At 36.4% G+C, this 21,541-nt stretch overlaps 1 pseudogene; it reads left to right on the top strand.

Moving 5' to 3' along the window:
- The first annotated feature begins 20,532 nt into the window (after positions 1-20,532).
- LOC120610494 (uncharacterized) lies at positions 20,533-20,641 on the top strand (annotated as a pseudogene).
- The last annotated feature ends 900 nt before the right edge of the window (positions 20,642-21,541 follow it).

The following is a 21,541-nucleotide window of genomic DNA, read 5'->3' as shown; positions in this document are numbered from 1 at the left end:
GTACAATTTATTATTATTATTATTGATATTAAGCTGGCAAATTTGGCTGGCTTAACAATATGAAGATGACAGTATGTTAAGCACTGTGAAGATAAATAAATGTAAACATTTCTATACTCTGTAAAATTATTTTTCATTCTCACACCTTATTTTAGGAAAAAGCCATTATGCAGTTAAATAAAACACTAATGATATAATCACAACTTTCCTCTCAAAAATATTGACACTCGGGGAAGGACTCAGATAGTCCATTTTAGTAGGACAACCCACCCATCTGGTAAGTGGAACTAATGGGGAAAGAGAAGATTGTGAAATCTGACCTTCCAGTGTCTCCAGAAAACTTAGGTCTTTGCTCATAAAAATAAAACAACACTTGTAACAAATAAACCTCATGTAAATCTATTATTTCTTTGTGTACATGTAGAATGCAACTCTATTAGCTAGTCGTGTGTTTGAAATTGAGTAGCCTTTTCAGCTCAAAGAGATTGGGGTAAATTGCCTTCAATCTAGTATAGGTACCAATTTTTAAAGAGATTTATTTTAGTAATAGAAAGGAATTTTGTATAAAGCAACCAGTTGCAATTTAGAGAAGACTTTGTGAGATGTGTTGTGTATACATAACTTTGCTTCTGATTGAGCAGCTGAGTATCAACCAGGATCCTTAATGGTCAGTTACAGATTTCCAGAGAGAGGCATCTGAGACACAGAAAAACACGACAGTTCATTGGTGCTTGAACTGAGATGCTGTCAGTCCTCTAAGCCATGTCAAACATGTTCTTCAATCCAGGAAACTAATTATGACCAAGTGATTTAAATCACCAATGCCCTATGATACAAAGGAAATCCATTCTTAAATCTGGTGGGAATAGAATAAATGTGAGAAGGCAGAAACTGAGGCAGAAGTTGAAGCTAGAATAAATGGAGTAAAATCTTCGATTGGTTCGGACGTGCATTTGTTTGAGGAAATCTGTCCTGTCTCCATGATCAGGACCCAGACTTCTTCACTGTCCTTCAAGGAGCATTTGGTATGAAAGAATGATTATTCTTTTAGCTCAAAGCCAATCTTTTATTTTGCTCTCATGATCTACACATGATTGTACCTGTAAAGAAAACTATTTCCAAGAGCTGTTATGCTGTTGAACTGGATAGGCTTTGTTTACGTTATATAGAGTTTTTTTCCAGGCTTGATTTTTGAGACTCTCTAATATGAGATAGTATTTGACCTAAAATGTAAAATTAGAAGTTTATCACTTCAGGAAATAAATAAGGAGATATAACATATATGTCCCTGCAAAACTAGGGATAGTGAGGCCACAATTGTACAAGAGCACTGTGAATATATATTTGTCACTGAGCACAGTTCGTATTATATAGAGTGGTGATATTGGAATCTAGGTCCAAGTACATAGATTTTCTCAAGTCACACCTGTTGAGCTATTTCAAATATAGGCATAAATGAAAGAACTTCGGGATAAGTTTTTCTTTATTCTATTTACCTGCATATATATTTTATTTTTTGTTTTCTAATGTTTTTCTTTTAGATGTGGAAGTTTTATGTTGTATTAATTAGGACCATGATTGGATGCAAATAACATAATACCTGATAGGGATTTTTTGCTGTGGTATAAAGAATTTGTGAAGGAGGTGGTGTAAGCATATATTGATGTCATTAGAGAATCAGACTTTTTCCTATCTTTCCACTCTGGTATTCTTAGTATATCACTTTTTTTCTTCCATGTTACCTCATGGAATGAAAATGGTTGCACAGCACCAGACATCCTATCACAATAAAGGCAGGAAGAAAGGAAGGACAATATTAACTCTAGGAGTGTCTGTCCCCAGATATTAGAAAAGCAAAAGATTTTCTCAAATCCCCCCTGTAGACTTAAGGTTTGTGTCATGTGGCCTCTATACCTGGCTTTACAGAAGATGAGGCAGTGAGTATTCAACTGAGTAAATTACCTCAATAGCAGAATCAGGGCTCTGTTAGCAAAGAAGGAGAAGAAAAACACATGGGGTAGGCAACAGTGTCCACCACGCTAATCATAATTAAACAGCACCACTTGGCCGATCTTAATATCTTAATTAATAGATTCCAACCCAGTTTTAATAATCGTAATTGGTTTTCCCAAGGTTGTACAAAAACTAATAGCACGTAATTAGACTCCAGAGTTCCTAATATTTCTCCATTTGTTTAGAAATATCTAATATGACTTAGAGAAAAATAATGTTATAAAGAAGATGTTCTGCGATGGTAATAGGGAAAAGGTTTAAGGAGGGATAATATCACTGGCAAAATGATGTAGTGTTTTATATACCGGATTTAGCTTTCAGTTATGTGGCTTTAGGGCTAAAAGTCCAATACATCACTTTTCAAAGTGTGTTCCTTGGAACATTAAATTCTAAAAGATTCTGTCTACAGGAAAGTTGGTAAACTGAGTTAAAGAGATTAAATATAGTTAATCAGGTTTTTTGACTGAAGAAACTTTCGGAAACTTTGAAATATAATATGCTTTGAGAACCTTCAAAGGTAGGATTGTTCCATATTTCTTCTATTTAAATAACCATCCATTACTTCATTTTAAAAATAAACTTTGAAGGAGGAGGAAGAAATAATACCTTGAATATTAAGACTTAATAGTGGCATGTTCCAGAACCCTACTTCCATGCTCTGGCATCCACAACACATTTCATTTTAGTGTTAGATCACATTATAATATTGTAAAGTTATTTTAAGAACAATTAAAGATCCAGATTTGAGTTAAATTCAAATAACTCAACCAAAGTGGCAATTGAATAAACTGACTCATTTGGCAAATCCATCGATAAGTTCACACGTGCCTTGCTTGCATCCTCCTACTGGTGATCCATGCCCTGGAATCGCTGGCATTCATCCACTAGTCCATATTTATGCACTGTTGATGTGTATCAACATCACAGCCTTAACCTCTGCCTCAGGGAGGAGAGAGGAAAACAGAGACGAGGACGGTGGGGAAGGGAGCTGCACAGAGAAGTGAATGACTTTTCGCCCAAACCACAGCTCTGGTGAGAGTTAGTTGCAATTTTAATATAACTTTGTCGGCCCTGGTCAGGACAAAGCACTTTCCACTTAAAAAAAAATCTTTTTTTGACTGCAATAGTTGCTATTTTAGAGTGTTAAAAAACTAGGAGTAAGGAAAACATTTTTTAAAAACTGAGCTATGTGTTGATGTGAGGAGGGAGGAAGGGTTTAATTTCAAACCGTGGGAGAGGAGAAAATACAATGTTAAAAAGCCTTATATTGATGTACAATTAGATTCTAATGAAAACATACTAATTCTTTAATGTGGCAAGCCTACGGAAATGATCAAAAACTAAAGTGATCAAAGTCCTAAATTAAAGACATATTTGGCTGGTCTAAGTGCAGTGGTAGTGTCTACAATTAATTGATCAAGCCAGTTACATATTTCTTTGTTCCTTCTCCTCTTCCACTGTTTCACTTGATAAGCCTTACAAAAAAAAAGATATATTCATCAATATATTCATATTCATCAATAATAGGTTATTTAAGTTTATATCACAAGCAAAAATTTTCACTGGTTGTTTTACAATTTTGTTTTTATATTATGCAGCTCTTTTCTCTCTCCTATTTAAACTCCCGGGAACCCCTTGAAACGGGATTAAAGGACTGAGTGACAGAATTGGAAGAGGTGTTAAAGAGTTGACATTTTACAACTATAAAGGATAGCAAATGTGGTAGGGCTAAGAGTTGGGGAAATTGCTGCCTTATGGAATTCCAGAAGGATTTAGTCAATTTGATTTTGTGTTTGACTCCCAGTAATGGGAGACATTCCAAACCCCAGAGCTTTTTTTGTGGATCAAATGTATTGCTATTTGCCCACCCAGCTGAGTGGCTGGGATTGGCAAGAGTGAGAAATTGTCTCCTGAACAGTTATGAGTGCCTGAAAGAGGGTTGAGTGCTCCCACTGGAGTAGAAGCTATAAAAGCATTGCAGAAAAATGTCAGAGGAGAGCAAAGACACCTGTTCTGTTGTTCTCTGTAAGAATGTCATTCTCTAAGTAAGAGGATGTGTTATGTGACTTAGGATTTAAAAGGTTCTAAGCAACTGAAATGGGAATCAAATTGTGAACAAGGAGTCAATTTGCACCTCAGCAGCACCATAACTCATAGTCTACAAATGCAGCAGCAACAACCAAGGAAAAGTTTGCAGATACTTGATTGCAAATCTCTCATCGTACCTGTGCTCCTTTCAATTCCTGTCTATTCATTCAACAAATAATTTATTGAAAACACACAGCCAGGCGCTGTTGCAGGCACCAGAGATACAGCTGTGAACCAAACAAAATGCCTCCCCTTGAGAAGCTAACATTCTTGGCGGCTGAGACAGACCGTAAACCAACACACAAATATTCTATGCCAAATAGTGATAAATACTATAGAGGGGAAAAAATGGGGGTTAAAGGGATAGAGAGGCAGTTTTGGGGAAATATATTTTGAAATGTAAGCAAATTTTCCTCTTCATTAAATTTATACTGCTCACAACGTATGAAGGCAAACCAAGATGCTCAAGACAGACACATTCCTTAAATACCACGTTTATATAACAACATTTGTGAATATTATGTTTTCACATATATTTCCTTGTCTGGACATCATAACTACCCTACATGGGAAACAGGACAGTTATGCTTTTCTTGGAATACTGAGACTTGGAGAGGTTAGTGATCTGTTCAGTGATATGTAATGGTTAGAAGCAGACTTTGCATTTAAGTAATATCTTATATAATGTTTATATCACTTGCATTTTTTCATTCACTCAGCAAATAATTAGTTCCTAGAATGTGCTGAGTCAGGGTACGTGGCTTTAGTGTTAATGATTAGTGGTAAAGAAAACAGACACTGTCCCAGACTCCTGTAACTTAGCGCATAGCGGGAGAGAACGGATATTAAGCCAATGATTAGAGGTGAGGTAAACGTTAGGAAGAAGTGTTTTGTGCTGGGTAGCTTAGACAAGGAGACCTGATCTTATTTGGCCTAAGAAATAAAAAAGATTGAGTCATCTGAACAATCCAGATGTAACTAGGTAAACACAATGTAATAGCGCATTAAAAATTCCTAAATATAGAATATTTAAAGTTAATCAGTTGATCTATATCGTAATTTAAGTGTGCCATTGTTTAAAAAATAGAACTTCCCTTTTCCTATACTTGTGTATGGATGCACCTCTTCCCAGCCACATTGGAGAGCTGCAGAGGCAGAACATCCTGGAGATAACATTCAGAGGTCTTTTTCTGATACATGGTGAAGAAAGATTCGCTGCACATTCATCAACTTTTTAGCCATATCCATGATAATTGCCTATTGTATATGGTTCTAAGATGGTAAAGGAAAATCTACTCATATATTTTATAATTATACTAATTTGTGCAAAATTTTAAGGACCTGAAATTTACTCATTTGGGAGGCCAGAGAAAGCTAGACAGGATCATGGCCCATGGGGTAGAATAGGAAGAGGATCCAGAATTCTATACAACCTAGAAGGAACTTTCCCAGTGTAGCCCAAGACATTCAAACGTCACCCAAAGTTGACAACTGAAAATGAACTATGAGCAATTAGAACTCAATCTTAAAATCCAAGGTTTTTTTTCTTATAGGAAAAAGACCGTGTGGGGCACCACAATCTCTCTTGTAAATATTCTGCCACTCATAATGAGAGATGTTATTCTGACTATGAATTCCTACAAATTGACTGCAGCTACTTTTCTTGTTCTCGCTTTGCGTTATAAAATGGCCACTGGGAAAAAAGGGCTAACTATTTTTGATGATCTAGAAGGGTTAAATGCTGCTGTTTTGACATCTGCTGGGATCATATCATGCTAAAGTGTATTACTGATCCCAATTCTTTACCTCTCCTGCTACTCATACCCTTTGCTATGTAACTTTTCTCCTGTCTACAGGAGGAGTGTCTCTGCATCTTGACTTTGGGTTTAGCATGTGACTTGTTTAGGCCAATAGCCTGTGGCAGAAGTGATGGTGTGCTAGTTCTGAACCTAGGCCTCAAGAGATCTTCAATGTTTTTGCCTGTCCTCTTGCATCTCCCTTCTCTAGAAGAAGAAAGTTATCTGGGTTAAACTGCTGGTCTCAGCACAAGACTTAGACACATGGATTAGACACAGCTACCATTCAATCCTCAGGTGCAAAAACAAGCTGAGCCTAGATTAGTTAATCCTCAACTGACCTGTAGTCGTATGAGTAAGCCTAACTGTAATCAGCAGAGACGCCCAGCTGAACTCAGCCTAGAACAGTCAATATGTGGCCAAACCACACAGATACACAAACTATAATAGATAATTTTTATTTTAAACCATTGAGTCTTGAGGTGGTTTGTTATGCTGTTATAGCTAACTGATACATACTGATGCTAAAGAGATACCAGAATGTTACAAAAAGGAGTAGAAATTCATTGTGTAAGGGACTGAAAGCAAAATGCCATACATTCTGCATAAAAGATATTTCAGTAGTAAGGGAATGGGATGGCAAAAAGAGAAGAAAAAAAATGAACAAAATATTTAGAGAGCACACTTTCAAATATACAAGGATGAATAAAAGGTAAGAAAATTCAACATATCATTGAGCAAATACATATAGAACAAATATACAGTAGATGAGAAAGGAATACTGTGTGTAAGATTCTGGAAAATCCTCAGGCTTCTCATTTAAATGACTAAGCTAAGTTTTGGAAAAAGAAAAAAAAAGATCTATTCAAGAAGACAGAAAGCAAAAGTGTTGAAAATTTTACTTAAAATAGTAATTAATTTATTCAACCCAATGACTGCTAATTTCTAGGAATTAAATGTTCATAAATGATTATGATTGAAGACATTTTGCTCAGATAAAATAAAATTTAATTTTAAATCTGTGGCAGTTAAATCGACTTGAATGCGATTCTGATAAAACATGTGGTAAAAGTTTTTTTTACAGCGTAAACGAAAGGAATTTAGGAACTTAGAAAGATGTGAACTTCTGTTTTGTGCAGTATGGATAACATGAAGAAAAACATGAACTAATGGAATTGATATGACAAAAAAGAGCTCATATTTATGTATTCTCTTTTGAATTTACAGTGTACTTTAGCAGATATTATTTACATATTGTCGAGGTCATCGTTTTTTCTTATTTTACAACGAAGTAAATGAGGCTCAGGGAATTTAAGTGATTTTTGGATCCAGTTACTTCTGGCTCTGAATCCAGGTACATTGCTCTATTTAACATAAGTATTGCAGACAAAGCTTGAAGTAATTCCTTAATCTGAATTATGGAATAACTTCAAATGTAAGTATTACTGCTCTGATATAATGTAAGAGAATTCTTTAAGTCCTGAAATGAGACACATTAGAAATGGTTAGGACTCTTGGAAAAATCTCTAATATTTTTCTGAGAAAAATAGAAGTTTATTTTATATGTAGAGTGTTATAGTAAATAAATACCCAGCTTATTTAAATCTGTACTGTGATTTTGGCACCTTGGCACACACCATCTTTTTAAGTGTATTTATGGATGCATCTTATCTACCCATTTGATTATTCCACTCACGTATTCCCCAAATGTCTAGGATGGAGCTAGAAATTCTCTTGGGGACTTTCAATATGTTAGATTTCTTTTCTTTTTGAGAAGTGGGGTGTGGGGGAGAACTTATTTTAAAGGACACCTAGCCCATCACAGATAGGAAATAAATATTTGTTAAAACAATATACCTAGTTATACTAAGGGACAGCATGCTGCCATCAATAAATCAATCCATATAAAAATAGACTGCCATTGTGCTAGGTGCCTCACATATATTACTTTGATTCATGCTTGTAACAAAACTCATGCTTGTAACAAAACCATGCATTTTTTCTCCTATTTTCAGATGAGAAAAAATGAGGCTCAGAGAGATAAAGTAATTTGCTCAAATTCACACAGCTGGGAAGTGGCCAAGGCTAGATTTAAATCCGGGTTTATAAGACCAGAAATCTAACTCTGTGTGTCTCTAGCTTCTTTCCTCAACAAAGCAAGAAATCAGAACTATTTTCTCATCATCATATCTGTAAAACTGAGGAATATAATGAGCTGCGAAATTCTGTTTTTAATGTGTTATTTTATTCCTTAATCTGAAGACCTTGAAGATGGGCCCCTAAGATCTTAGGTCTGAGTCCAAGCTCATGACTGTTTTCACCCTCTTCTACTCTCTCTTCATTCATGGCCACGAGCCGACACTTCTTGATGTTTGTTCACAAACATGCATTCTGATGAAACTCGGAGCTTTCTAAAATACTTGCTTGCCAAAGGATCGTTAGAGATTTTTCTACAGCTGAGTACTCTGAACAAATCTCCCTCCCTTCAGTCCTCCCTTAGCAAATCACACTTCCAGATTCAGCCCAGTCTGTGGGATGGTGTAGGTGGATGGGAGAGGAGAGCAACAATGAAGGAATCTAATTTCAGAAGACTTTACCATAGAGATCAAGTCTGTAAGCGTGGTTGCTGAGCCGAGATTGGCTGTGACGTATTTAATGATCTCCAGCTATTTTAGTGACTTGCTCCTTGAAATTCTGAACCCTTTGTCTTCCCAGACTCACTCCTGTGAGGTAGCTGAAGAGCCAATCAAGAAGTGATTGGAAATGCAAAACCCAGCTAATACACAGATTAACGATTGCTTGGGTTCTTGCAAAGAAGGAAAAAGACAGCCCAGAAATATCCTTTCATTCCCACCAAGATTCTATTTCTCACTTGTTAGAGCCAAATAAATGGGAACTAAGTTTGTTATGAAGCCACTAAACAAAAATCAACATGAGAATGCAGTTTCCATGTTTTTATACCTAAATTGTAATCACCCAACAAGCCAATAATAATTTCCCAAAGTTGCCTTTGGTTAGGCATAACCCTTTTGCCTTACAGCATGTTTCCCTATTGATGTCATGCTCTCTCCTCTTTGGCATTTTACTAGATCTTGTGGATCTCTGCCAAGGGCACCAGACAAGGTTTCTGTCAGGAGTTTTTCCAGGCTAAGAGCCAAGAGTGCTTGGGGTTGTCCAGAACCTCCTTAACTGTTCTTTTCAGCCCTGATCATTTATGATAGAAGCAGGAGGGTGCAGGACACAATGGCATATGTCATATAGTTTCCTGACTGTTTATTAATAGCCAACATATAGAAATCTGTAAGAAGAATGTGGGTTTCAATGCCAGCATGCAAGTTGTATCTAGAAGGAAGATTTTAAGAATGTGGTAATAGGAAATACCTGCCAACTTGATCAGTCCTCACCAAAGGAAGAAAAATCCTCTAGTTTTGCAAATGTGTAAGCTCCAATTGCAACCAGTAATCAGCCTGATATTTGAGTCTCTATGTTCATTGTAGTTTTTGCAAGGTGTGAAGTCGCTGGAGTTGCATTGTAACACAGACATCCCATTGGAACTCTCAGACTCGAGATGGAAAGTTGAGCTGCCTATCAGTAAGCAGTATTTTTTAAATCTTGGAACCTTTTCATCATGACATCATTTGGTTTCACAGCTCAGATTGCTTCCTAGCTGATATTTTTTTTCCATTCAAAGTTGCAACGTGCGACTTGTGCTTTGGAAATGCCTTGAAACTTTCATTCTATTTTTACTTATAAAGACTTCCACTATCATCTAAATCAATTTAAGATTAGATCACCTTGTATTAGTCTCCGAAATATTACCATAAATTGGAATGTAAAATAAGTTGCGATGAGATCAAGCTCAGTTGATGTGAAAATATTAAGCAGCTAACTTATTAATTTACAGTTTATTCAATTTTAAAATATTAGTTGGCTGAGTGAATATATATATCTCCATTTATAGAGAGAGATCTATATCTAAATAGAGATATACATATATGTGGATCTATCTATTTATCTATATCCATATATATATATATATATGTTTCTTTTCATCTAACTTGAGTTCATTTGTCTTGGTTTCTATTTTGCACTGTTTTTTAAGGGAGATTGGAAAATCATTATCCATTACATCCTGTGGGATTATTGAGTTTGAATTTGACTTCCTTTTTATCCACAGGGTACCTGAAATTGGTAGTTTGGATTGCAAAGCACAGTTCAAAAACATACAAGCAGCCTCAGAATAAAAATTGTTTTTTTTTCATAGATTACTTAAATCCTGTTATATTCAACAGCATAGAGACAGAGCGTGCCGTCTGCAAGATGAGCCATCACTTTATTTTTAAAGCTCGCTTATGTCAACGCTTTCTATCCATGACTAGGTTAGCCACCATTATTCAGGGGTGAGATCAGAGTTCTTTTCTTTCCTAGAGCTGCTTGCCATTTTCTCAACACCTGCCTTGCAAGTGACAGCTCTGTGGGTGTCCTCATAAATTACAAATCATGTGCCTTGGTCCTGATGCCTTGGGACAAGCACAAAGTTAGAAACTGTCCTGTAACTTTAGAACTGTAGCTGCACGATGGGACAGCTGAATAGAGAACAGAGATGCACATCAGCAGGGGTTCTGTTAAGACACTATCAGGCCGCCTGCCTGATGCTGGTGGTCAGTTTGTCCAATTTGTATGGGAAACATAGTAGAGGTTGTAAAATGGAAAGCAACAGCCAGCTAGCAGAGAGGATGGGAGGTGCATCTTTTCAGGATAATCTCCAAGACTATGATCATGTGGTAAAAATAAACTCCCATCCCACATCCTCACTTTGTTTAAAAACTTATTGGATTTGCTAAGACTGATGATGACTTTCTAACATCTGAATGAAATGAGGATTTTAAATTTCTTCCTTCTTTAAGCTTTCACCCCCAAAACTTAGTAACTTAACACAGCACAGCCATTTATTATTTTTCATGGGTCTACAGGTCTGCTGGGCGGTTCTGCTAGTCTCTGCTGCAATCAGTCCAACTTACTCAAGAATCTATGTTCAGTATCAGGTCCACTAGGCAGCATTGCTAATCTTGGCGAAATTTTCTCACATATCTAGGGCTTCAGCTGAGACAGCTGGGCAGACTGGAGAACTAGAAATGTGCAAAAGCTCTATAAAGTCTCTGATTATGTCAAGTTTGTTGTTGTCCCATTGGCTGAACCAAGTATTTTGGCAGATTCCAGAGTCAGTGTGAAAGGAGAACACCAATGAGTGTGAATACAGAAAGACATGAAAAATTGGGGCTATACATGCAGTCAGTCCTCCAGACTTGGCAGCATAAAATTTCCATCTGAATTATTAATGGAAATATAGTGTTATAATTATATTTTAAAGTATTTTATTTGTAGTCAGTTTCCTTGAAAATTAGTCATCCAAAATAGTTCAAAGGTTAATTTTCAGGTAAAAAATGCCAATAATCCACTATAGACAATGATATAAAAATACTGTGCTCCTGTTAACACTGAGAAAACTTCAAGGAAGTAAACTTTTATCCTGACCAAGAAATATGGAGACAGTCTAAAGGACTCTTCCCATGGGCCCCCAAACTGTCAGGTGTCATTTCTCTACTGAGAATAACTTTATAATATTAGGATGAAGACACAAAGGTCATGTCTTTGAAATTCCTTGGATGAATTACAACAGAAGATTCTACTATTGCTATTTTTTTTTGTTTTTTGTTTTTTGTTTTTTTAAAATGAGAAAAGTATTAGAAGGAGAACTAGAAATCTCTCTTTTCTTTCCTGATCTGAAATATGTGTTTTCCAGGGATGAAGGCTGCAGTTGACCTGCACTGATATTTAGTAGTACATTCCTAGGACAAATTAGGTGCTTTGCTGATGCTATGCCTACCAAAAAAAAAAAAACGAATCAAGTTTCCTGACATATGGGTTTTACCAGGTGTCTCATTTGGTCATGATGATATAGGATTTTCTCTTCTGCCCCCTGCTTGAGTGGAACTAAGACTCAGGGCCACACAGGCAGGCATGCACCTTCTTCTGATTTAAAAGCAAAGCTCATCTTCTTCAAGACAGAGCAAAATTATTTATGGTCTTGATGGACTCCACCTGCCCTGTTCTCTTAATATAGTAGAGTTAATTCTAGGAAACCTACTGACCACCTAGTGTATGTATGTATGTGTGTGTGTGTGTGTGTTTATGTGTGTGTGTGAGCATGCGTGCATGTGTGTGTTTAAACCCGTAATTAAATAGCTTCAGTGCTTCTCTCTTTGAAACCACACTCTGTCCTGGGAATCTGAAAGTTGAATGACAGTTTAGTGTCTCTCAATATGTGGGCTAGCAGCATCATAATCACCTAAGAACTTGGTATAAGTGCAAATTCTGTAAACTTCACTCCACACCCATTGAATCTGAAACTCTGGGGGCAGAGGTTTCCAGCAACCTGTGTTTTCACAAGCCCTCCATATGATTCCGATGCCTGCTAAAGTTTGTGGACTACTCATTTGGAGCTTCTAGAGCTGTGTTGTCCAATATGGTAGCCATATGTGGCTATTTACATTTAAATTACTTAAAATGAAATTTAAAATCCAGTTCCTTAGCCACACTAGCTATATTTCAAGTATTCAATAACTACATGTAGCTAGTGGCTACTATATTAGATGGCACAAATATGGAGCATTTTATTCATCATCGTATTGAGTTCTATTGGACAACTGTGGTGTGTAGCTTTTCAAGTCTCTAGCTAACTTTCTGAGACTCTAGGTCCTTCAAGTACTCCTCTCCAGAGTGCCTCACTTTACAATGGGGCAGAGTTTTGGCTTTTATAAACCCGGGGGTCTTTTATTATCTGAACTATTTGGTTCACAATTAGGGCTTCCTTTCCTCCTTGTGCATCTCCTATTTGTCATCTGTCCCTTGAGCCTAGAGGTGGAAATCAGGCAACTAAATGGGCACATCCCACTCACAGAAATTTTATTTGGTGCATTATTTTTAACAATGGAATTAATTTCCGACATTAGAAATTAGAATATTTTACAAAATTTCCCTTTTTGTTTTTCAAAAAATTGAAATGTCTGGCAAACTATATTCCTACCTGGCTATAATTTGCTGAGCTGGGGATCAGGTTCTCCCTTTATTTGGGTATGCACACTAGAATTTACCACAGGCCTCACCTGCTCAATTTCACACATTATATTCCTTGCCTCACTTGCTGTTTGAATTTAGATGATTGGCTGCCATAGGCTTCTCATTTTCTCTTCCCTAGCTCTTTATTTCAGAGGCCATTGGAATTCTCACAATCTCTAAAGAGCAATCCCCGACAAGTCCTAATTGATGATAGTATAGTTTATAGTTTCTTCATGCAATAGATTTTTAAAGAGAACTTTTACCAGCCCCGCTAAAGTAACAGAAGGAAGCAGACCAGCAAACCAAGGGCAAGAGCAATACATTCATAGATGCCCTCTCACTTATGAAGCAGCATCCAAAACCACTAACCACCCCTTGATTCAAGGCAAGGCTCCCCTGGTTACACTGTAGACCTTGCAAGTCTTTCCCAACAGGACCTGTCTCAGGAATCAAGAGCACTTTACAAAAACACCAGAGAATTCTTCTTAGGTCTGCATAGAGACCAGAGACACTTGACAGAAAGAGAAGCTGAGACTATTATTTTTACAGCACTACAACACTTTACTCAAATAAACGTTTTATGAATTACAGAACTTTCTTTTTACTGAGAATCTCTCTCTAGTCAATCTTTATTTCATATCAACTACATCAACATTTATGATGAGCCTACTTAAACTTTGCTGTGATTTTATTCTCTTCTCTGAGGTTTGACACAGCAGACAAAGCATTGCATGAAGAAAGATAACCTGAGTGAACTGGTGAATGAGGTATAAAAAGCAGAGAATCAATCAGTAGGGTAAAGATTTTTTTGTCCAAAATCACATGCCAGGTTTAACCACCTTAACTTTATTAGTCTTAGGCTAACTATGTGTGGCAGTGCTTGTTTAATTATACTCTAAATGAATAATCTAAGGTTAGGTAGAACACCACATCGAGTATAAGGAAGAAAACAATATGCAAGAATGTTTTCCTAGAGAGAGCCTTATGAACCTAGTCTTTGATGACCTAGTTTGTAATAAAAGAAGTGGGAAAACATTTGGTCCCTATAGTTTTTTTCTAAAATCCAGATCTGATCATGTCACTTACCCCATTTCAAACCACTTAATGATTCCTGCTGTGACTGGAATAAAGTTCAGACTCTAGTCTCTTCTAGTCTGGTCTCAACTTACCTTTCTAGTTGCATTTATTACTGTTTCTTCTGACACATCAGACTCCTAACCACACTGGCATACTCGTTTCTTTCCAAATCCTCTTCTCACTATGTGCTTTAGCATGTACTATTATTTCTGTCTAGAATACTTATTTTTATTTTTTCTCAAAATTCTATTTATCTTTCAATGCCTACTTCAAAACATCCTCTTGTGAAGCTTCTTCTCATCTCTCCATGCAAAACAGATTCTATTCATATTTGAGCTGCAATATTGCCTTGAGTATATGTCTAATAGCACTTATCATACTCTTTTAGAACTGTGTACATGTCTCCACTATTTGACCATGAGCCCGTTGAGAGAAGGGTCATTGCTTTAGTCATCCTTGTGCCTACCTCGAGTCCTAGAATACAGTAGAAACACATTAAATATTTTTAAATAGGGTTATGAATATTAAGTCTCAGGTGCATTTAAGTATGTGTATATCTATAAACACGTACATACACATATGTAATTACTTGCACTTTTAAATATTTACTTGGGAAACCATGTTCCATTTTTTTTAAGTGAAGAGTCATGAGAGTAGATACTAGGTCTATGTAATTTTTTTGTGTGCATCTGTTGAAAAGTATCTTGTGTAGTATGAATGCTTATATCAGTTAGCTAGTGACATAACAAAACATCCCGGGATTTAGAGGCTTAAAGCAACAACAGTTTATTATTTCTTCCAAGTCTACATTTTGTCTAAAGACTTTCACTGATTTTGGCTGAGCTTGCTTATGGATATGCTAGTTGGTTGGCTGGGGCTGACTGCTCTGTGACAGCATATCTAGAACGTCATTTCTCTACCAGTGTAGTGTCAGGTTAAATAGGCTTGTTTTCATGGTGGCAGGCTGCCAAAGAGATAAAGAAAATGTGCAAGTTATTTTCCAAACTTCCACTTGTATAATTTTTGCTACTTTCCCATTGTCTAAAGCGAATAAATGGCCAATCTCAGAGTCAGTGTGGGAAGGTGCTACCAAAGTTTGTGGGTACAGGGGGCTGAAAATAAGGCAATCAATCCATCACAGTGCATAATAAATACATAAAGATAGTTATATTTCACATGTTGAAATGCAGTAAATAAAAGATGTTACGTTTCTTCAAAAGCATATTATGAACTTAATTCAGTTTAGTGAATCTTATTTAATCCCAGTTTTCCCTCAGCTGTAAAGTCAGGATTATGATACCCACTGCATAGGATTTCTGTGAGAATTATGTGAAATAATTAATATGCATTTCTTTCACAATACTTGGCACAAAGTCATCCTCAACATTCATTTTTTTTCCCCTACCTTCCACCTGTCTCTAGACTACTATGTAAGCACCCTTACTGCCTGTGTTATATGAGGTTACTGAGAAATATTTCAGTGGGGAATAAATATATTTCAGAGATGAATCAACTGATTTAGACATACAAAAATAGTGTCACCTTAAAATGTCTTGAAAAGAAAGTTCTTATATTGTATAAGATCAGTGAAAAGCACAATTCATCATTATTACATATTGCAGTCTTCGCCAAGAGTTGTGAGCACAATCTCATTCCACGTACTTTGTTTTATGTGAACATGTTGCTTAGTAACCTTGTGTTAAGAGAGAATGGGCAAGAAAGCTATCTCAGGCATTTCTAACCCAGGTCAGCACAATTATATGCTTGGTATGAAATTGGGAAATTTTACTCAAGGTCAATGGTCTCAACACTCTTACTTCATTCCAGCCTTTTTCTCTACAACACATGATCTAAACTTAAATATTAACTACCAAGCAAGTTTAAATCATTGTTAAATTTAGGTTGGGCATCTTATTGTTTTTTGGTATCTTGCACTTGACACAAAATAATGAATGCTCAAAATGAATGAATATTGATCCTTTAAAGTTTAGCACCTATTATAGAAAATCTATTCACCCTTTTAGACCTTCTCTAATTTCACTTTTTTTCCTCAATGACCCTACCATTTTTCTGAAACAAAATCATACACTGTCTTTTGATACTCCCTGACAGACACTGAGCTGATAGAGAGCACAGACTATATCTCACACATCTTCACAGGTATCTTTCTCACACTTCCATCCAGCCATTCTAAAAGGCCTCTAGTCTTGGCTTCCAGGCAATTAGAGCTTTGCTCATGAGAAGACAGGCAGGCAATCCTAATGAAGGCGTCTCAGGAAATTTTCCCAGTACATGAGCATATATTTTCTATCTCTCCTTTGCAAGGATTTTTCTTTCTTATTTCCATGCTTATTTATATTTTCTAATGGATTTGTAAAGATGTAGATTTGTTCACCTCTTCTAACTAGCTTTGTAACCCTACTAAGTTCAGACATAAAATTTGAATATATAAGAGTCACTGTAAGGTACACATTAAAAATCAACAAAGGGAGAGATATTTTCCTTCAGAGGATAAAATACTGTTATCTTAAGTGGTTCTCTATTATTGTAAACCCTGAGACAAAGATGTAAGTGCAAGTAGTGTATTTGGGTGTTGATCTTAGGAAATGCCATTTGGGGTCTGGGGAAGTGAGACAGAGAAGGAAAAGAAGACAATAAAAGGAACATTGTTGAGCAATAACTGGGCAACTGGGCTCAATACTCCTGGGCACTTTGGAAGATTAGACTGAACTACCTTCGGTTATCCCTCTTGAAAAGCAAGAGATTTGGCAAATTTATTCTCTAATTCTAATCAGTGGCTGAGGGCTGCTACTGGGACTATCACCTCTAAAACTTCCAGGTGCCCTGAGCACTGGCTGAGAAAAAGCCCACAGACACCCAGTTGCAGTTGGATTCTGTTAACATGGTCTGGGACCGTGAGCACTGGTGGGAAATGGGTTGGGCACTTGTAGGATCTCTTACAAATTCAGAAGTTATCAGTGTATTTAAGTCAAATGAGGTGGTTTAATATGTTTTTGTATTTCATTTGAGAGTGCTGTAATTTATAGAGAATAAACAAATTTTTCTTTTCTAGAATTATAGATTATGCAAAGGTTTTCCTATTAGATGAAGCTTGTGAGTGTTTGTCTACCATGTGTGTATACACATGTGTTTGTATGTGTCCTAAAGATTAAAGATGAATTTTCAGTGCATCAGAAAAAAATTTGGCAAGAGTTGAGGTTAATGTGATGGGGGGGAGGGGGAGGGGCGACGGATTTTGTTTGATTCCTTGAAAACCAAATGAAATTGCTAAGTAAGAAAAAGGCCTTGCATCACAATGTCCAGTCTCCTCCAGACTAACAGCAAACAAGATTTAGACACTTTCTCTTAGGTCAGCAATTCCACCACCTGTGTGGATTAGCCATCAAGGCTAATCTTCAAATGTGTTCACTTAGTTATCCCTTATAAGTTTCTTTAAAAAGCATGAAGTCTCAGATATTTATTACTTTAGTTATAAGTTTAAATATTTACAATGGATTTAATATCTCATGTTTTGAAAATATCAACCTTTATAAACAAGACTGTTATGATCATGACTGAAAGTCTTTTACTGATAACATTTTCTCTGTTTTTGGGGTGGTGAAGTATACAGATTGAAAAATATTTGAAAGAATTATTTCCTTAAAGTTATAAATGCCAGTATTCTTCACTAATTGCTTTCCTTATGATATTTTGTTATAATTTTATAATATTTTCAATTGCTTTTTATATTTCTCTTGTCACATAAACTAGTTTTATTGAAACTTTGATTAATCTTTTTCTTTTTCAGTAAGATAGATACTTCCTGTTTCAAGTCTCCATAAAATAAAATCTCTTCTTCTGCCAAAGCGGAGAAGGACAAATATTTGGATGTTTGGTTAGCAGGAGAAGGGTCTGAATCAAAATGTTATTGATACAAATATTTAACCAAAACCTCCAGTTTCCAGCTCTACCACTCACTTGTAGTGCCTTCCTCATTCTGAACCTTTTTCTTGGGCTTGTATTTCATCCACCTTCCACTCTTAGCACTTCAGTTAGGCTTTCTCAGCAGTGCTAAGACATGGCCCACTTGTCCATTTATTTTCTGCCTTTCAAATGTTGTTGACACTTTTTAACCATTGTTGTTGCTTTTCCCACTTGAAATATTTTAAAACCATTTTATCGTTATGTAGGGGAAGGGCTTAAGGAGGAAGCAGAGATAGAATAAATAGGTATAACTATATATCGATATAGATAGAAATATAGCTATATAAAGAGGCAGAGGAGAGCTTTGCTGTGGTGCTAAGCCAGGGACTCCTCATATTGTCTGAAGTATACATCAAAGAGATACTGGACCTCTTTAATGACCATGACCTAGTGAACACAAATATTTGGATGACTATATGATATTAAGAGAGCATACAGTCATCCAAATATTTGTGTCCACTAAGTCATAGACTAAGTGGTCTCCACTTTCTTAATAGGTAGAATAGCCAACATAGTTTATTAAAATTAAAAGAGGGGACCATTATTTTTCCTTCCCCCTGCTGGAAAGATAGGCAAATAATAAACCATGGTTTTAGCTATAATTGGGTGTATGCATATACACTATTTTTTTCTGAGAATTTGTGTGCTTTGCACAGGAAAGTTTGTTTTATAAAAGTAGAAATTATCTAATTTATTGAAAAAACAGCTATTTCTGGCTCCTTCTACATATTGGTGAAGTAAAGGAAGAGGAATGTAATAAAAAGTTCACCTAGAAGAAAAGCAGAGGCCTTAGGCCAGCATACGTTTCCTTTCATTGAGCCAGCTGCTCAGGAAACATCAGATTGAGATATGTCCAAATACATCAATTTGGTCTCTAATTCTGGGCTAAAATTTACAAAGCATTATTGAATGTCACTCCAATTCCCAGAGCCTAAAGAGGCATCAACCTCTCTGTGCAGCCTGTAAGCCTTCCTGTAAGGAAACCATTATTCTGCTACTCAATTAACTGCTAAGGAAACAGAGAACTATGTGCTCAGGAGAGAAAACCTTCCTTTGTGGGCTAATCAAAATCCAATGGCTTCTGAAAAGGGCTTGAAAAGATCATTAATTAAGAAGGAAGCCTAAATTTGGCATTCAAGAAAATGGTGTACAAGTCTAACAATAAAAGCATAAAGAATAAAGTCCACAGACCATAAGGATGTCCAGGCTCTTCCTGATTTACCCATTAAGGTTTCTGAGCTTCATTTGGATCCCTAATTACCTGTTAACCATTTGGACTTGATGATGGAGTTCTTAGGATCTATTTATATATTTATCTCTCTGATGGTTTTTTTCAATACCCCAAAAGAACAATGCACCAAACCAGGAATGGGAAACTGAGGGGTAGTTTATATATTAACTTATTGTAAGTAAAAATTTAGACACCTGGAATGTTTGCTATCTCAGAAACCATTTGGAGATAACCTTTTGACTTCGCCCCTGGGCTATAGTAGATGATCATCAATGTTTTTGCACAAATGATCAAAATATTACTTATTTCTTGTGACAAAATATTCTAATTACTTATTGATGATATAGATTAATTGTACGTGAAAAGGTGGGAAGAATGCAAATGTTGAATGTGAAGACATTGAAGCTGATGTGATCACATAGTTGTAAGTGCCTAAGCAGATTCCCCTGGAATTTCTGTTTGCCTATATTCACAAAGTAGCTAGAGGGGCCTCTGTTAAAACAGGATCTGAATCTGATCTGTAAAAGCTTCCTTATGTAATACAACCAAGTCAAAAAACCTCTTTTGCGTTTTCAAAGTAATGGGGTTCAGAGCAATGTTTAATTGCAATTTTGGTTTTTCTGCTTCACCTACTAAACACACAAAAACAATGAGCTGGATGGATTTTTATTCTTGGGTTTAAAGACTATTATTTTGATAAAATTTTAAGTGGTAATTTCTATGTTTTATTGGTAGTTTAAATTGTGAGGCTATCTTAGAATAAGGCTTGATTACTTTAACAAAAAAACTAGGACCGTTTTAGTGGTTTAAAGTTGGTAGTTTATTTACTTTTCATGTGAGTATTCAGGGAAGGTGATCCAAATTGGCAGATCTTTCTGCTCCACGTGGTCATTTAGGGACCAAGGTTTTTCTCATTGCCTAAGTCATTGTTTGCATGGGTCAAAACTAAGTTGTTGTCATACGAGGGTGCAGCTGGCAAGAGGAGTGCTCCTCATTGTCCCAAGAAGTCAATCTTAAGTGGCAAACCACTTCTACTCATTGGCAAGGCCATAATCCCGTGGCCAGCTTTTACTACCAAAGGAGGCTAGGAAACCATGATCTAAAACAGCAGTCAAGAAATCTTTTCTGTTAAGGGTCAGCTAGTAAATATTTTAGACTTTATACAGAAGACTCAACTCCGCCATTGTAGCTTCAAAGAGGCCGTAGGTAATAGTAAGAGAATGAGGCTATGGCCATGCCACCCTGAACATGCCTGATCTCGGAAGCTAAGCAGGGTCGGGCCTGGTTAGTACTTGGATGGGAGTCCACCTAGGAGTACCGGGTTCTGTAGGCATAAAAAAAAGAAAAGAAAAGTAAAAGAATGAGAATGAGTGTATTTTAATAAAACCTGATTTACGAAACAGGCATCCAGCCTGCCAACCTCTTACCTAGAAGGTTACATTCCCATCAAGCCTATTGTGATGGAGGAAGTGGCAAAGAGACCTTTGTGCAAAGCCAGCGGCTTCTTCCAACACAGCAACAATTTTAAAAATCAGCTTTATGCTGCTTATGTAAATAGCACTTTTGCCAATTCCACGTAAATAACCATACCAGGCTAATAAGTGGTTTGTAAATCACTTTGTTGATTAGATAAAGAGAGAGTAGAAACAAATAACTAACACAAAAGTGATGGTATTTAATGGGATTGAAAAAGCTTCATTTACTGTTTCTCCAAACTGCACTGAGTTTGGAAGTTGGAGAACGTTTTTATTCACATGAGTTTTTTTCAGATGCCCATACGCTGAAGGAGAATTTACTGATTTTTTTACATTAAAATTTTCTTCGTCTTGTTTGATGATTTGAATACCTTTTGCTTTTAGGCTAACCTTCCATTAAAGCTTTTGCATTGCTGTTTATCACAGATGAATTTAAAGTCTGTACTATATTATCAGGCTCTTATGTTTTATACATCAAAAGTGGTAGTGATAAGGTCAGCCACAAAATCTTTATCACCCCTTACATCGAGAAGTTAGATGAACAGTCCCCTCCTCCATTTAATCTGGGTTGGTCCTGTCACTATCGAGCAACTGAATATAGTGGAAGCAATGTCGTGGCAGTTTCCAAGCCTAGGCCTTAAAAGATCAGTGGCTTCCACTTCCTGTCTCTTTCAACATTCTCTGGAAGACCCAAGTCACTTTGTAAAAAGACTAACGACACTGAGACCTTGTATGAGAGGCTAGTGTAGATGCTTCAG

Source organism: Pteropus medius, unplaced genomic scaffold, assembly GCF_902729225.1.
Source record: "Pteropus medius unplaced genomic scaffold, Ma_sr-lr_union100, whole genome shotgun sequence".
In the NCBI taxonomy this organism is placed as follows: domain Eukaryota; kingdom Metazoa; phylum Chordata; class Mammalia; order Chiroptera; family Pteropodidae; genus Pteropus; species Pteropus medius.
The sequence above is the reverse complement of the archived record's forward strand: the minus strand, read 5'-3'. Positions and strand labels throughout refer to the sequence as shown.